The 14386-nt window shown below is 32.7% G+C and overlaps 1 long non-coding RNA gene across 1 annotated transcript; it reads right to left on the bottom strand.

Moving 5' to 3' along the window:
* Nucleotides 1-12408: 12408 nt before the first annotated feature.
* LOC121223317 (uncharacterized) lies at nucleotides 12409-13178 on the bottom strand. The gene is made up of 2 exons (XR_005920626.1): nucleotides 12929-13178; nucleotides 12409-12625 (listed from the first exon to the last, which is right to left on the bottom strand). It is a non-coding gene; the product is annotated as an uncharacterized lncRNA (long non-coding RNA).
* Between the last annotated feature and the right edge of the window lie 1208 nt (nucleotides 13179-14386).

The following is a 14386-nucleotide window of genomic DNA, read 5'->3' as shown; positions in this document are numbered from 1 at the left end:
AAATCTATAGAGATAGATCAAGCCGACTGCTAGGTCTAATCCAAAGTACATACATAGATAAAATACTGAAAAAGTTTAGCATGGAAGAATCTAAGAGAGGATTCCTACCTATGAGACATGGTATTTCACTCTCAAAGGAAATGTATCCTTCAACTTCACGAAAGAGAGAACGTATGAATAAGATTCTATATGGTTCGGCTATTGGATTTATCATGTATGCTATGCTATGTACTCGCCTAGATGTATCATATGCTTTAAGTATGACGAGCCGGTACCAAGTTGATCCTGATGAAAGTTATTGGGTCGCAGTTTAAAATATCCTTAAGTACTTGAGAAGGACTAATGATACATTCCTTATATATGGAGGTGAGAAAGAACGGAGTGTAAAAGGTTACATTGATGCTAGCTTCCAAACCGATAAGGATGATTCACGATTGCAATCAGGTATTGTGTTTTTCCTTAATGGTGGTGCTGTGAGCTGGAAAAGTTCAAAGTAAGATATAGTAGCTTATTCTACAACTGAGGCCGAGTACATTGTAGCTAGTGAGGCTGCAACAGGTGTTATTTGGATCAAGAAGTTCATATATGAACTAGGGGTTGTGCCTAGCATACCAGATGCTATAGAACTTTGTTGTGACAACAACAGAGCTATTGCATAGGCAAAGGAACCCAAATCTCACTAGCAATCCAATCATATACTTAGGTTATTTCATCTCATTCGATAAATCATTGATCGAGGAGATGTGGAAATATGCAAAGTACCAATAGATGACAACATCACTAATCCACTGACGAAGCCTCTGACACAATAGAAGCATGATCATCACACTAAGCCACTTGGTATTAGATATATGATTGATTGGTCATAGTGCTAGTAGGAGATTGTTAGAGTATGCCCAAAGACCAATCATGATATGATTGTAATCACATATTCGTTTTACTTTGTTTGTTAATATAAGGCATTGCTATTGTTATTTCGGTTTCTTTTTTTGTGTGTAGAAATAAATTGGTTTAATAAAGTTTTGAGAATAATATGATTATTCTTAAAAGGTCATTAGTCAAGTATTATTATAGTTTTGGTCAATGATAGTGCTTTGAGACTAATGTGTAGTTGATTGACGACAAAGTGTTTTCATTGACATAGGGATGTCAAAATCGATACATGAGTATGTGTTAGAGAACAACATACTGGACTGACCCATTATTAGCATGGTTATTGGATTATCATGTAAAGTCACAACATTACTCATAGTGATAACTATGACTATGATCCTCAAACTTGAGATCATCAGTGTCCCAACATAGTGAGTTGTATATTTTGACATAGTCAAATGTCTATCATAACAAGTTATACTATAAAGATTAATATTGGGTATGTCACAATCTATGTAGAGAGATATGGTTGATCAAGATAGGATTTGTCCCTCCTACATAATGGGAGCAATATCTTAGGCCTCCTGATGGAGTGAGACTAGAAATGCATGGTCATGCTCGAATAAGTTGATATAAGATATCACACTTATTTGTTTATTGTAGTCTACTAAAAATATTAAGAAATATGAGATTGGGCTATACAAGTGTGACTATTCCATATGTCCAATCTAGATATTAAGGATAAAATGATATAACACATGAAAAAGATTATCGCAGAAAGGTTATATTGAATCACGACTTCTTGTAACTTGGGTAGCAATGATGTATTGCTAGATGCCACTCATTGCTTGTAATATTAGAAATGTTCTAGTATTACTAGTAATGTTACAAGAGCTTACAGGGTCACCTTATCGTTGAAGCGATCAGAATCCAAATACATTTGGTATGGTATTGAAATAATTTAATTTGATAGTTAAATATTGAACACATTATATGTACAAGCTTGTTGTACAGATATAGAAAACATAGATAAAATTAATATCTGAATTTGATCCATACAAAATAGTAACTGAATATATTTTACCGTAACTATTGATATAAAAAATTATAATAATTTCGGTCAAAATATTAAAGGACATGGAAATTGATATTCTTTAGGAAAGAATGTATATTTTATTTTGACTTTCTATTTGTTTCTCTAAAAAGTAAGGGAATAATTCTTTTTTTCTAAATGCGTGATATCAAAGAAAAATAAAAGGAATGTGAATCTCTCATGTGTTAGGGTTCTAAAAAAATACAAACACATAATTCAAAAGGTCTAGTAGCCATCTTTGAATTCTCTCTAAAATTGTTGAAAGTGTTTTTTTGTTCGTGGTTGACTAGCTGGACTACGTAGAGGCTAAGACACTTTTGTTGTGGCTTGGATTGACATCGCACAAAGTAATTCAACAAACAACGTTACACGTCATTTTTTCAGTTTAAAAATGTAACACCCCTAACCCCTCTTCATCGTCGGATTAGGGTCACGAGCATTACTAACTAATCAAGCAATTAATTTAACCATAATCAACATATAAACTAACTAATAACATTATAGTATGCAGGGGTGGGTCACGAAAATCTGATACTTTCATGCTAGAATATTATACAATCGAATAATGATGCATGCTATGCAATGTTAAAGTTGGTTTTCCACTGTCTACACTCTTATCACTAATTATACATTGCTAAACTTAGTCTTCCACTATCTACACTCTTATCACTATTTATCTCTTCTAAAATATCAAAATTCAAATACATACAAGACTATTCCAATTATTAGCATCAGAGTATTAGTCCATACTCTGTCTACAATTATCTTTTTTCTTATCTTCGATGATGTTAGTGGAATGCACTTAATTTAGGTTTACTAATTCACCCCAAATCAGAGTAAAGGTTACTCTTACAGCCCTAATTACGAGTCTACGAAACACTAAAATTAGTTTAAAAATTAACCGTGTGACTCACACGGCCAAGTCACACGGCTGTGTGTTTGGCCCTGTGGGAATTTGAAGTAAGGACACATGACCGTGTCCGTGCTCGTGTAACTCACTAGCTTAGGTCACACAGTCAAGCCACACGCCCGTCTACTAGACCGTGTACCCTTTCGAAATGGCCTCGCATGTCCGTGTGCGAGCCATGTGTCTCACACGGCCAAGTCACACGCCAGTGTGTCTAGCCGTGTAGACCTAAAATGTGACTTAAATCAAAAGTTTACCATTTCCTATTTACTTGGACACTAAACAACTCAATTTCTAATCGTTTAACCTATTCAAAACATGACTAAACATGCCCAAAATACACCAAATTCATCACCTAATATGCCTAACCAATGTACCAACATTGGTACCACATTTTATATGTTCAAATACATCAACAACACATCAAACAATCAAGTCTTTCATTCATATCACACTTGCCATATTTGAACTAACTTCCAAACTTCTAAAGTTAATATGCCTAACCATAGCAGCTAGCTCTAAATCATGCATTGGATAATTGCGTTCATGCATTTTTAACTGACAAGACGCATAAGCGATCGCTTTCTCATGTTGCATCAAAACACAACCAAGACCGCTCAAGGAAGCATCACTATAGACCACAAAATCCTGTCCCGATTCAGGTAAAATCAAAACTGGATCTTCAATCAACATCTGCTTCAATTTCACAAAACTTTCTTGATACTGATTGTCCCAGATGAATTGAACATTCTTATGCAACAACTTTGTCATCGCCAAAGCTATCTTCGAAAATCCATTTACAAATCTTCGATAATAACCAGCTAGTCCAAGAAAACTACAAACCTCTGACACATTCCTCGGTGCTTTCCACTAAACAATTGCCTCTATCTTTTTTGAATCAACTCTAATTCCATCTACCAAGATAACATGACCCAAAAATACAACCTCTGATAACCAGAACTCACACTTACTATGTTTTCAATATAACTGTTTCTCTCCTAACACTTGCAAAACAATTTTGAGGTGTTGCTCATGCTCGAATTCAGATTTCGAATAGATCAAGATGTCGTCAGTGACATCTACCACAAATTGATCCAACTACGGTTGAAAAATACGGTACATGAGATCCATGAATGCCACTAGAGCGTTCGTCAACCCAAAAGGCATCACTAAGAATTCATAATGGCCATAACGTGTACGAAATGCTGTCTTAGGTACATCACTATCTTTCACTTTCAACTGATAGTAACCTGATCTCAAATCGATCTTTGAAAAGACAGAATCTCTTTTTAATTGATTTAATAAGTCATCAATATGAGGTAGGAGTATCGTTTCTTAATCATCAACTTATTCAATTGTTGATAGTTAATACAAAGCCGCATCAAACCATCTTTCTTTTGGACGAAAAGCACTGGAGCTCCCCAAGGCAATATACTAGGGCGTATAAAGCCGCGATCTAATAAGTCTTGCAAGTGTACTTTTAAGTATTTCAACTCAGTGGGTGCCATACGATAGAGGGACATTGACACTAGAGCCATACCAGGAAACACTTCAATTGCGAACACAACCTCTCGATCTGGTGGTAATCCTGATAATTCCTCGGGAAAAACATTAGGGAATTCACAAACAGTTTGAATTTTACTGCACTGGCAATCATCAGAATTTGAATTGATAACATAGGCTAGAAAAGCTTCACAGCCTTGATTGAGAAGTTTATCAGCTCGAGTTGCTAAAATGATACAAGTTGAACCACTCGTTCAAACACCATTCACTTCAATCATACCACCGCCTTCACTCCGAACAACAAAATTCTTTTTACGACAATCAAGAATTACCCCGTGCTCCGTAAGCCAATCCATACCCAAAATCATATCAAAATCGCGAAACGGGATTATCAACAAATCAACAGGGAATGTTATATTCTGTATCACTAACGAGCATCTCCTACACACTTGATCCATTAACACAGATTGTCCCAATGGACTGGACACCACTATTGATACTCTAGACATCTCAGATTTTAAAATTCCCTACTTAACCAATTCAGTATTAACATACGAATGCGAAGATCCCGAATTTATCAAAGCATAAACAGCTTCTAAATGTAATAAAAAGATACCTGTCACAACGTCATTAGCATCGCCATCCTCACGTGTTCGCACAACATAAGCTCAGGCTGGCACTCTAGCCTCTGACTGATGAATAACATCATCATTTCCCTTTCTAGCACCACCTTTTAGAAATGAACCAACTCAACTTGACTCGTGACCCCTAGAAGCAGACACAGATCTCTAAGAAGTAACAGGTGTAACATTCTCATTCTTCGGACACTCTCTAGCAAAATGTTCCATGGACCCATAACAAAAACAACCTCGAGTTAACTTCCAGCATTCACCACGGTGCTTTTTCCCACAGTGCTCACAAATTGGAATATTAGTGTATCCCAAATTGGACCTCGCACACTACCCTGGACACAGTCGGTTTTTGATCACGGTTTCTATCAGCTCTATATGACTTAAAATTTAACCTTCAACTACCAAAAAATTATTTTGATCCTTTCGGTTGTGGATTTGAACTAGTAGCTCCATGACGCTTTCCATAAGTGCGAGTAACCTTAGCCATTTTATCAAGTCCCAAGGCTTGTTCTACCATATTTGCTAGTTCAACTAAATTCGCAAACTCAGTAATTCTGTGCGATACTAACTGTACCCGTAACTCATTACGTAAACCACGCAGAAATCACTTGCAACTATCAACTTTAGTCGGCACAAACTTAACGGCGTACCTACTAAGTTGCGAAAACTCTCGTTCATAATCAACCATAGACATTCCACCTAGTTTCAGCATAAAAAATTCTTGTCTTCTATCATCAATATAAAGTTCGCCAACATATTTCTTTTGGAATTTCTTTTGGAAGAATTCCCAATTAGCCTTATCTGCTGATATGTGATGTGACACTAACTGCCACCAGGTATATGCTTCTCCTTGTAGTAGAGAAACATCACATATTACGTTTCCACGCGGGTTGCATTCAAGTTGTTGCAAGATTTGCTTAATTGATTCAATCTAAATTTCAACTACGGAAGGATCAACTCCTTTCAACCCTAAAAACTCAGTGGCACCCTTTCTCCGTAGTTCTTTTATTAGAGCCCGTCGAACGGTAGGTGCAGGTGCTGTAGTAGATGTAGTTCCCGTAACCCGTTGAAGTGCATCAGCGATAACTCTAAGTAAATGTGAATCACCTGCTCCATCATTATCACATCGCTTAACATTAGGTTGTTGAGCACCGGTTGGGTTAATGTTTGGAATTACCAACTCCGTTGCCTCACAATCATCACTATGCTCATCACTAGAGTCGAACACTTGTTCCACGTCATTATCCAATTCACTTGTCATTTTTTAACTATAAAACAAAAACAATTATCATCAGCATCCAAATCGTGACTCAATTCGACTCAATATGGCATGTACCTCTAGACTCAATTCTAAGCTTTATTTAGTCCGAGAATCGGCTAACCTGCAAGCTTTGATACCACTAATTGTAACACCCCTAACCCCTCTCTGTCGTTGAACTAGGGTCACGAGCATTACTAACTAATCAAACAAATAATTCAATCATAATCAACATATAAGCTAACTAATAACATTATAATATGCAGGGGTAGGTCACGACAATCTGATACTTTCGTGCTATACAATGTTAAACTTGGTCTTCCACTGTCTACACTCTTATCACTATTTACATTGCTAAGCTTAGCCTTCCATTGTCTACACTCTTATCACTATTTATCTTTTCTAAAATATCAAAATTCGGATATATACAAGACTATTCCAATTATTAACATCAGAGTATTAGTCCATACTTCGTCTATAATTATCCTTTTTTTAATCTTCGATGATGTTAGTGGAATACACTTTCTTTAGGTTTGCTAATCCACCCCAATTCAGAGTAAAATCTACTTTTACAGCCCTTATTACGAGTCTACAAGACCCTAAAAGTAGTTTAAAAATAGGCAGGGACTAATTTGATACAATTCTGGAAGTTTAGGAAATAATTACAAAAATTTTAACTGTAGGGGTCACACGCCCGTGTGGCAATATGGGCATTCGAAGTAGGGACACACGGCCGTGTCCTAGCCCATGTCTGTGCCCGTGTAACTCGCTAACTTGGGTCACATGGCCAAGCCACAAGCCCGTGTGCCAAACCGTGTACCCTTTCAAAATGGCCTCGCAAGCCCGTGTACTAGCTATGTGTCTCACACGTCCAAGTCACACGCCCGTATGCCTGGCCGTGTGGACCTAAAATGTGCCTTAAATCACAAGTTTACCATTTCCTATTTACTTGGACACTAAGCATCTCAATTGCTAATTGTTTAACCTATTCAAAACAAGATTGAACATGCCCAAAATATGCCAAATTCATCACCTAATATACCTAACCAATGTGCTCTCATTGGTACCACATTTTATATGTTCAAATACATCAACAACACATCAGGCATTCAAGTCTTTCATTCATATCACACTTGCCATATTTGAACTAACTTCCAGACTTCTAAAGTTACCAAATGTGAAGCTAAGCACATACCAAGCATTATGCAAAGTATCATATACCAAAATATAAACTAGGCTAGAATACCAACATAGTCTCAACCTCAACCATATACACATTTAACCATCATTTCACTAGCAACTAAGTTAACGATATAAACAAAAGACTCCCTAGGTACATGCCATTACAAAATGAAATATCACCTCACTTGAGCTTGGGATTTTTAATTTTATGATGAGTCGACAAAATTTTGAACAGTACCTAGGCTGCGCACGGAAAACAAAACCGCACGCTGAGTAAAACTCAGTGATATTTCTATAATCCGAATAACATAAACTTGATATAAATATTTAAAATGAAAAATGCAACAAGTAAGCTATGTTCATGTGTTTCAATTCAATAGTGTAAGTTTTGCTCATTCTTTATTCACATCTACTAAGATTTTCACATGTTGAAATATATAAGTATATATATCAATGACATTTCATTTAACATTTGAATACATCATCTCATGCAATGGAGTGATTCATATCTTGGATCAATACTTGAATTCATTCAAGTTTCACATCTTGATTCGTCATTTCATATTTCATTTCTCATATCATAATCATTTCCTATATTTTCCATTTTAATATTTTCTCATCTCATAATTTATTATCTTAGTTTCCCCTATTAACACGACACAGACTCAGACGGATACATGAATTCAACCAACACACCAGTTTGGCACAGAGTACCTCATCGGATAAATCCGAAGTAATAACTACGCCCAACTCTAAATAAATTGACACCTAGTGTCTCATCGGTTAAACCGAAGCAAATTGGCACCCAGTGCCTCGTCGACTCAAGGTCGAAGTAATCCCTGAACTCTTCGTATCCTATGGCATGTCATCTATATCCGACTCAGCCCAATACAGTTAATAGGGATTCATTTCATTTTTCAATACAACCAATGTCTAAGTTTCATGAATATATATATCATTACATATAAGCATATATTCAATTTGATAATCATCACATTTTTCTCAATACATATACATTCATAATCAATATATTTTATAATATACAAAATCAATCCATTTCATTTCAATTATGTATTTAATTCAATTCCCAAGTACCAAAGTACTCACGTTCATTGCTTACCATATGCAAACAATTATATATGCAATAATCTACTTTTTAATTCGGATTATAGAAACACAAACCGTAATTTTTGAGCTATTCAACGTCGATTTTATCCTTCCCCTTTTTACTCGAGTAATCCGGTACGACATTAGCTACGGAATAAAACAATTAAATCACATTTCAATTTCACATTACAATTTTCACACTATCTTTTGCTTATTCTTCAATTTAGTCTCTAAACCGAGACTAATTTTAATAATCACATTTAACTTCATATTTTAATACTAATTTCACTCTAGACCACATTTAGCTTTCCATTTTCCAATTGACCCCTTAATTTCAAATTTTTCACAATTTAGTCCGTATTGCTCAAAATTACAATTTTTTCTACAATTTAATCCTTATCCATTTCTAACTTAAAAATATATCGATTTAATCCCTAATACTAAAACTATACAACATTTAAAATCTTAATCAATGTTAAAATTACAACATGGGTCAAGTAGCCCTAAGTACCGAAATTTTAAAAATATAAAAATTATAAGAAAATAGACTAAATTGACTAACCAATTAAGTTGAAACCTAGAAACCCCTTATGGCCGTGCGCTTCTCGCCTTTTTCTTCTTTCTTTTTCTCTCTTTTTTTTCTTCAATTTATTTGCATGTCTTCACTTTGTTTTCTTTTAATATTTCTTTCATTTTAAATATCATTATTATAATATATATACATTAAAGTTAACATATATAATATATAATAAATATTTTCATGCATTTAGCTAAGCCCATGGCCGGCCACCTATTTACCAACATTAATTAAGTGGCATAATTGCTACTTTAGCCCTTTTAATTTATTTTAATCTATAATTCAACTTTTATACTATACGTAATTTAGTTCTTATACTATAATAACTCTTAATTCATGCAAATTCAGTTAACCGAAACTTAATTAACTACACAACTAATTTCGTAAATATTTACGAGTCCGATTTACGGAAATGAAGTCCCGAGAATGCACTTTCTGACACCCCTAACTATAGGGTCGTTACAATAAAGGTATATTTTCATCCTTATTTCAACTTGATTCATTCCTCGTACATGGACCCGTGGTTGATGATCGTCAGAATAATTTTTCCGCTGCGCCACAGGGCGTACCGACTATCCAACACTTTAATTATGAGAAAGAAATTTTAAAGATAAATTTGTTATAATATGTTTATATTTATAAAATTAATGATTCAGAATCTTAGTGTGTATATATATGATATAAGTAAATTTTAAAAAAAATTAAAAAAATTTAAAATTTAAAAAAAAGGATTTAAATATTTTTAACATTTTTAATTTTAATTTTGAAAATAATTTTTAATTTTAAAAATAACATATATCTAATACAATCATAAGGGCTCATATCCACAGGTATATACGATATTTGCTACATATTAACATGATCTAAATTGTAAATCCCTAACTCTCTAATATTTATAGTATTAATTATACTGGAAGAAAGGAAAGGATGATTAAAAACTTTCAAAATTGACATTTTCAAATACAATTTATTTTGTTACAGTTGAGAAACATATTGTTTTAGGGAAAAGATAATTTATACATTTTTTGTTTTTGTTCATTATATGGTATTAACATAATATCATAATAATATTCTCTGCTATATGTGTATGATGATTTTGTCTCAAAACAATAATAACCACATCAAAATTTGAGAAATTGTTATTAATTAAAAATAATACATAGCACAATAACAAAAAATTATTAATTGTTTTCTTCAAAAGTATTTTTAATAAATAAATTTAATTGAATAGAATATTTTTATATTTTTAATTCAAATGGTTTTCATTTAATTGAATTTTTTTTGAATAAATTGAACAAAATTAATATTGTAATATTTTTAAGTATATAATATTTTATATCCAATAAAAATTAAAATCTAAATACAATACAAATATTAATAACTTTCAAGTGTAAAAGTTTAAAAGAACTTAAATGAAAATAATATAAAAAAAACTTAATAGAAATAAGCATACTGGAAAACTAAAATAACATTAAATATTAAAATTTTATTAAATTATTGTAATAGACCATTTTTGTCTTGGCCTAATAAAAAAACAAAAAAATAAATAAATTAATAGTCCCAGTCCACTCACAACAAGCCCAAATAGCCCAAACTCAAAATAAAAAAACCCTAGGCGGTTAGATAAGCCCAAAAACTTAAACAATGTCAGAAAACCCTAGCCTCCTCACCCTCTTCAGCCGCCAGCCTCCTCACACGCGCCACCACCGCTACATGCCATCAACACGCTCGTCTGACACCTGCAAAAATTGAATGCAACAACAAAAAAGGCATGCCAAGCAATAAAAACAACAGAGAAAAAGATAAAAAAAATAGAAAACAAACAGTTTGTAATGGTTTATAAAAACAACAATAGGCATTTTGTATTTTCTTCTTCTACGGATATACAATAAAAAATCAAAACAGAATTGCACTTAAAAGGTGTTTGCTATTTTCTCTTTTCAAGTTTTTCCGTTTTCTGTTTATTCTTTTTATTTTTTTTAAAAAAATCTATTTTAATGAAAGAAACATAGAGTAAAAAAAATTTACCAGTTGTTCGTTTTATGCCTTTGGGAGCCGAAAGGTCCCTTTGATTTATCTCAAATTTTGGTGGGTTTTAAAGCATTTCAACCCCAAATCGGGGTTCTACTTGAAAAAAGAACAAAAAGGTGGTTTTTTAAATTTTTCAGCCACCGTGCACAATAGCGTTGTCGTCGGTGATCGGCGACCGCCACTGTGGCTGACGACTAGAGCCATGGCCGGAAGGGAAGAGGGTGAGAGAGCAAAGAGAGTGCTCTCACTTTTTTTAAAGGAAAGGGTGCAGAATGATTTAAAAAAAAACTCAGCTTAAATAGCCCTTATAAAACGAGGTCGTTTAAGGACTGATTCTAATAGCCCCAAGACGACGTCGTTTTGAGCCTTAACCCGTGCGACCCGACCCGCTCCAGGGGGATCCGCGTGTTTTCGTTCAATGGGATATTTACGCCCTTGGCCCTTCCGCATTCTTGTTTTTCTTAATTTAGTCCTTTTACTTATTTATTTATTTTATAAATTTGACCTCAAAATTTACGAAGCATTTCAATCGAGTCCTTGCTCCACTGACGCTTTGAAAACTGGACACGTGTCTGGATTTGGGTTTTTTTCCCATTTGGTCCTCGGCCTTTTCGCGTTTTTTATTTTAATCCTCATTTGTTTATTTTGTCATAATTTTTACTTTTCAATTTCATTTTTATTATGATTTAGTCCCTAATTTGTTTGGTTTCAACCTTTTTGCAATTTTATTGTTTATTTATTTATTTTAAAATCTTTTCATATATTACTTATTTTTAACTATTTTATTATTACTTATTTTAAGTTTTTTTTCATATATTATTATTTTAAATTATTTTATACATTATTAATTTTAAATTGTTTTATATGGTATTCATTTCAAACTGTTTTATTGTATATTATTTAAAACTATTATATATATTATTTATTTTAAATTGCTTTATATATATTTTTGAACTATTTTATATTTTATTTATGATAAGTTTTTTCATATGGTTTATTTTGAACCATTTTGTATATTATTTATTTTAATTTTTTTCATATATTATTTATTTTAAACCTTTTTATATTATTTACTTTAAATTATTTTTTACATATTATTTTGTTTCGTTTTCTTTGATTGTTAATATTGATATTAAAGTGATATGTGTTGTGTGATTATTGTCATTATGTGTATTATAATTCGTTTATTCGTATTTTCATGTCATTGTGATTCATTAATGTAACATTTTTGCCCAGACCCAACAATAAAAGAACAAACAAAAAAATAAATAAATTAACAGTCTCAGTCCACTTACAACAAACCCAAACAGCTCAAACCCAAAATAAAAAAACCATAGGCGGCTCGATAAGCCCAAAAACATAAACAATGCTAGAAAACCCTAGCCTCCCTCACCCTCTTCAGCCACCAGCATCCTCACGCGCGCCACCACCGTCGCACGCCATCACCACGCTCGTCTGACACCTACAAAAATTGAATGCAACAACAGAAAAGGCACGCCAAGCAATAAAAACAACAGAGAAAAAGACAAAAAAAATAGAAAACAAACCGTTTGTAAAGATCTATAAAAACAACAATAGACATTCTGTATTTTCTTCTTCTTCTACAAATATACAATAAAAATTAAAAAAAGAAACAGAATTAAACTTAAAAGGTGTTTGCTCTTTTCTCTTTTCTGGTTTTTTCGTTTTATGTTTATTCCTTTTACTATTATTTTTTAAAAAAATCTATTTTAATGAAGGAAACATAGAGTAAAAAAAAACTTACCTGTTGTTCATTTTTTGCCTTTGGGAGTCAAAAGGTCCCTTTGATTTATTTCGAATTTTGGTGGGTTTTTAGGCATTTCAACCCCAAATCGGGATTCTACTTGAAAAAAGAATAAAAAGGTGGTTTTTTAAATTTTTTGCCACCGTGCATGGCGGCACCGTCGCCGGTGACTGGCGACCGCCACGGTGGCTGACGGCTGGAGCCATAGCCGGAGGGGAAGAGGGTGAGAGAGCAAAGAGAGAGCTCTCACTTTTTTTTAAAGGAAAGGGTACAGAATGATTTTAAAAAAAAACTCAGCTTAAATAGGCCTTATAAAGCGACGTCATTTTAGGGTTGATTCAAATATCCCCAAAACGGCGTCGTTTTGAGCCTTAACTTGTGTGACCCGACCCGCTCCAAGGGGGATCCGCGTGTTTTCGTTTAATGGGATATTGATGCCCCTAGCCCTTCCGCATTCTTTTTTATTTTTTTAATTTAGTCCTTCCTCCACTGACGCTTTGAAAAATGGACACGTGTTCGGATTTGGGGTTTTTTTGCCCATTTGGTCCTCGGCCTTTTCGCGTTTTTATTTTAATCCTCATTTTTTTTATTTTGTCATAATTTTTACTTTTAAATTTCATTTTTATTATGATTTAGTCCCTAATTTGTTTGATTTTAACCTTTTTGCAAATTTGTTGTTTATTTATTTATTTTAAAATCTTTTCATATATTACTTATTTTAAATTGTTTTATTATTACTTATTTTAAGTTTTTTTTCATATATTATTATTTTAAACTATTTTATACTTTATTAATGTTAAATTTTTTATATGGTATTCATTTCAAACTGTTTTATTGTATATTATTTTAAACTATTATATATATTATTTATTTTAAATTGCTTTATATATATATTCGAACTATTTTATATTTTATTTATGATAAGTTTTTTCATATGGTTTATTTTGAACCATTTTGTATATTATTTATTTTAAATTGGTTTTCATATATTATTTATTTTAAACCTTTTTATATTATATACTTTAAATTATTTTTTACATATTATTTTGTTTCGTTTTCTTTCATTGTTAATATTGATATTAAAGTGACATGTGTTGTGTGATTATTGCCATTATGTGTATTATAATTCGTTTATTCGTATTTTCATGTTATTTTGATTCATTAGTGTAACATTTTATTCGTAAATTATTACACCATGCTGTATATTATCATTCCATCACATTTCATTAAAATCATTTCAAAGGTCGCGTTTAATTTTTCTTTTCCTTTGTCCACGATGAGTCATTTTATTATATTTCAACTAAATAGAACGCATCTTTAGGTTTTGTAATTGCTATTATTCAAAAAAAATCAAAAATAAGGTAATGTTTCGTTTTTGGAAATTCGAGAAGTTGTACCTAACTTATGGGGTTTCAATTTTCTCGTTAAATCTAAACAACCGAACATCCTTCTAAATTT

This window comes from Gossypium hirsutum, chromosome D11 (genome assembly GCF_007990345.1).
Source record: "Gossypium hirsutum isolate 1008001.06 chromosome D11, Gossypium_hirsutum_v2.1, whole genome shotgun sequence".
In the NCBI taxonomy this organism is placed as follows: Eukaryota; Viridiplantae; Streptophyta; class Magnoliopsida; order Malvales; family Malvaceae; genus Gossypium; species Gossypium hirsutum.
This window is presented reverse-complemented; position numbering and strand designations above follow the sequence as displayed.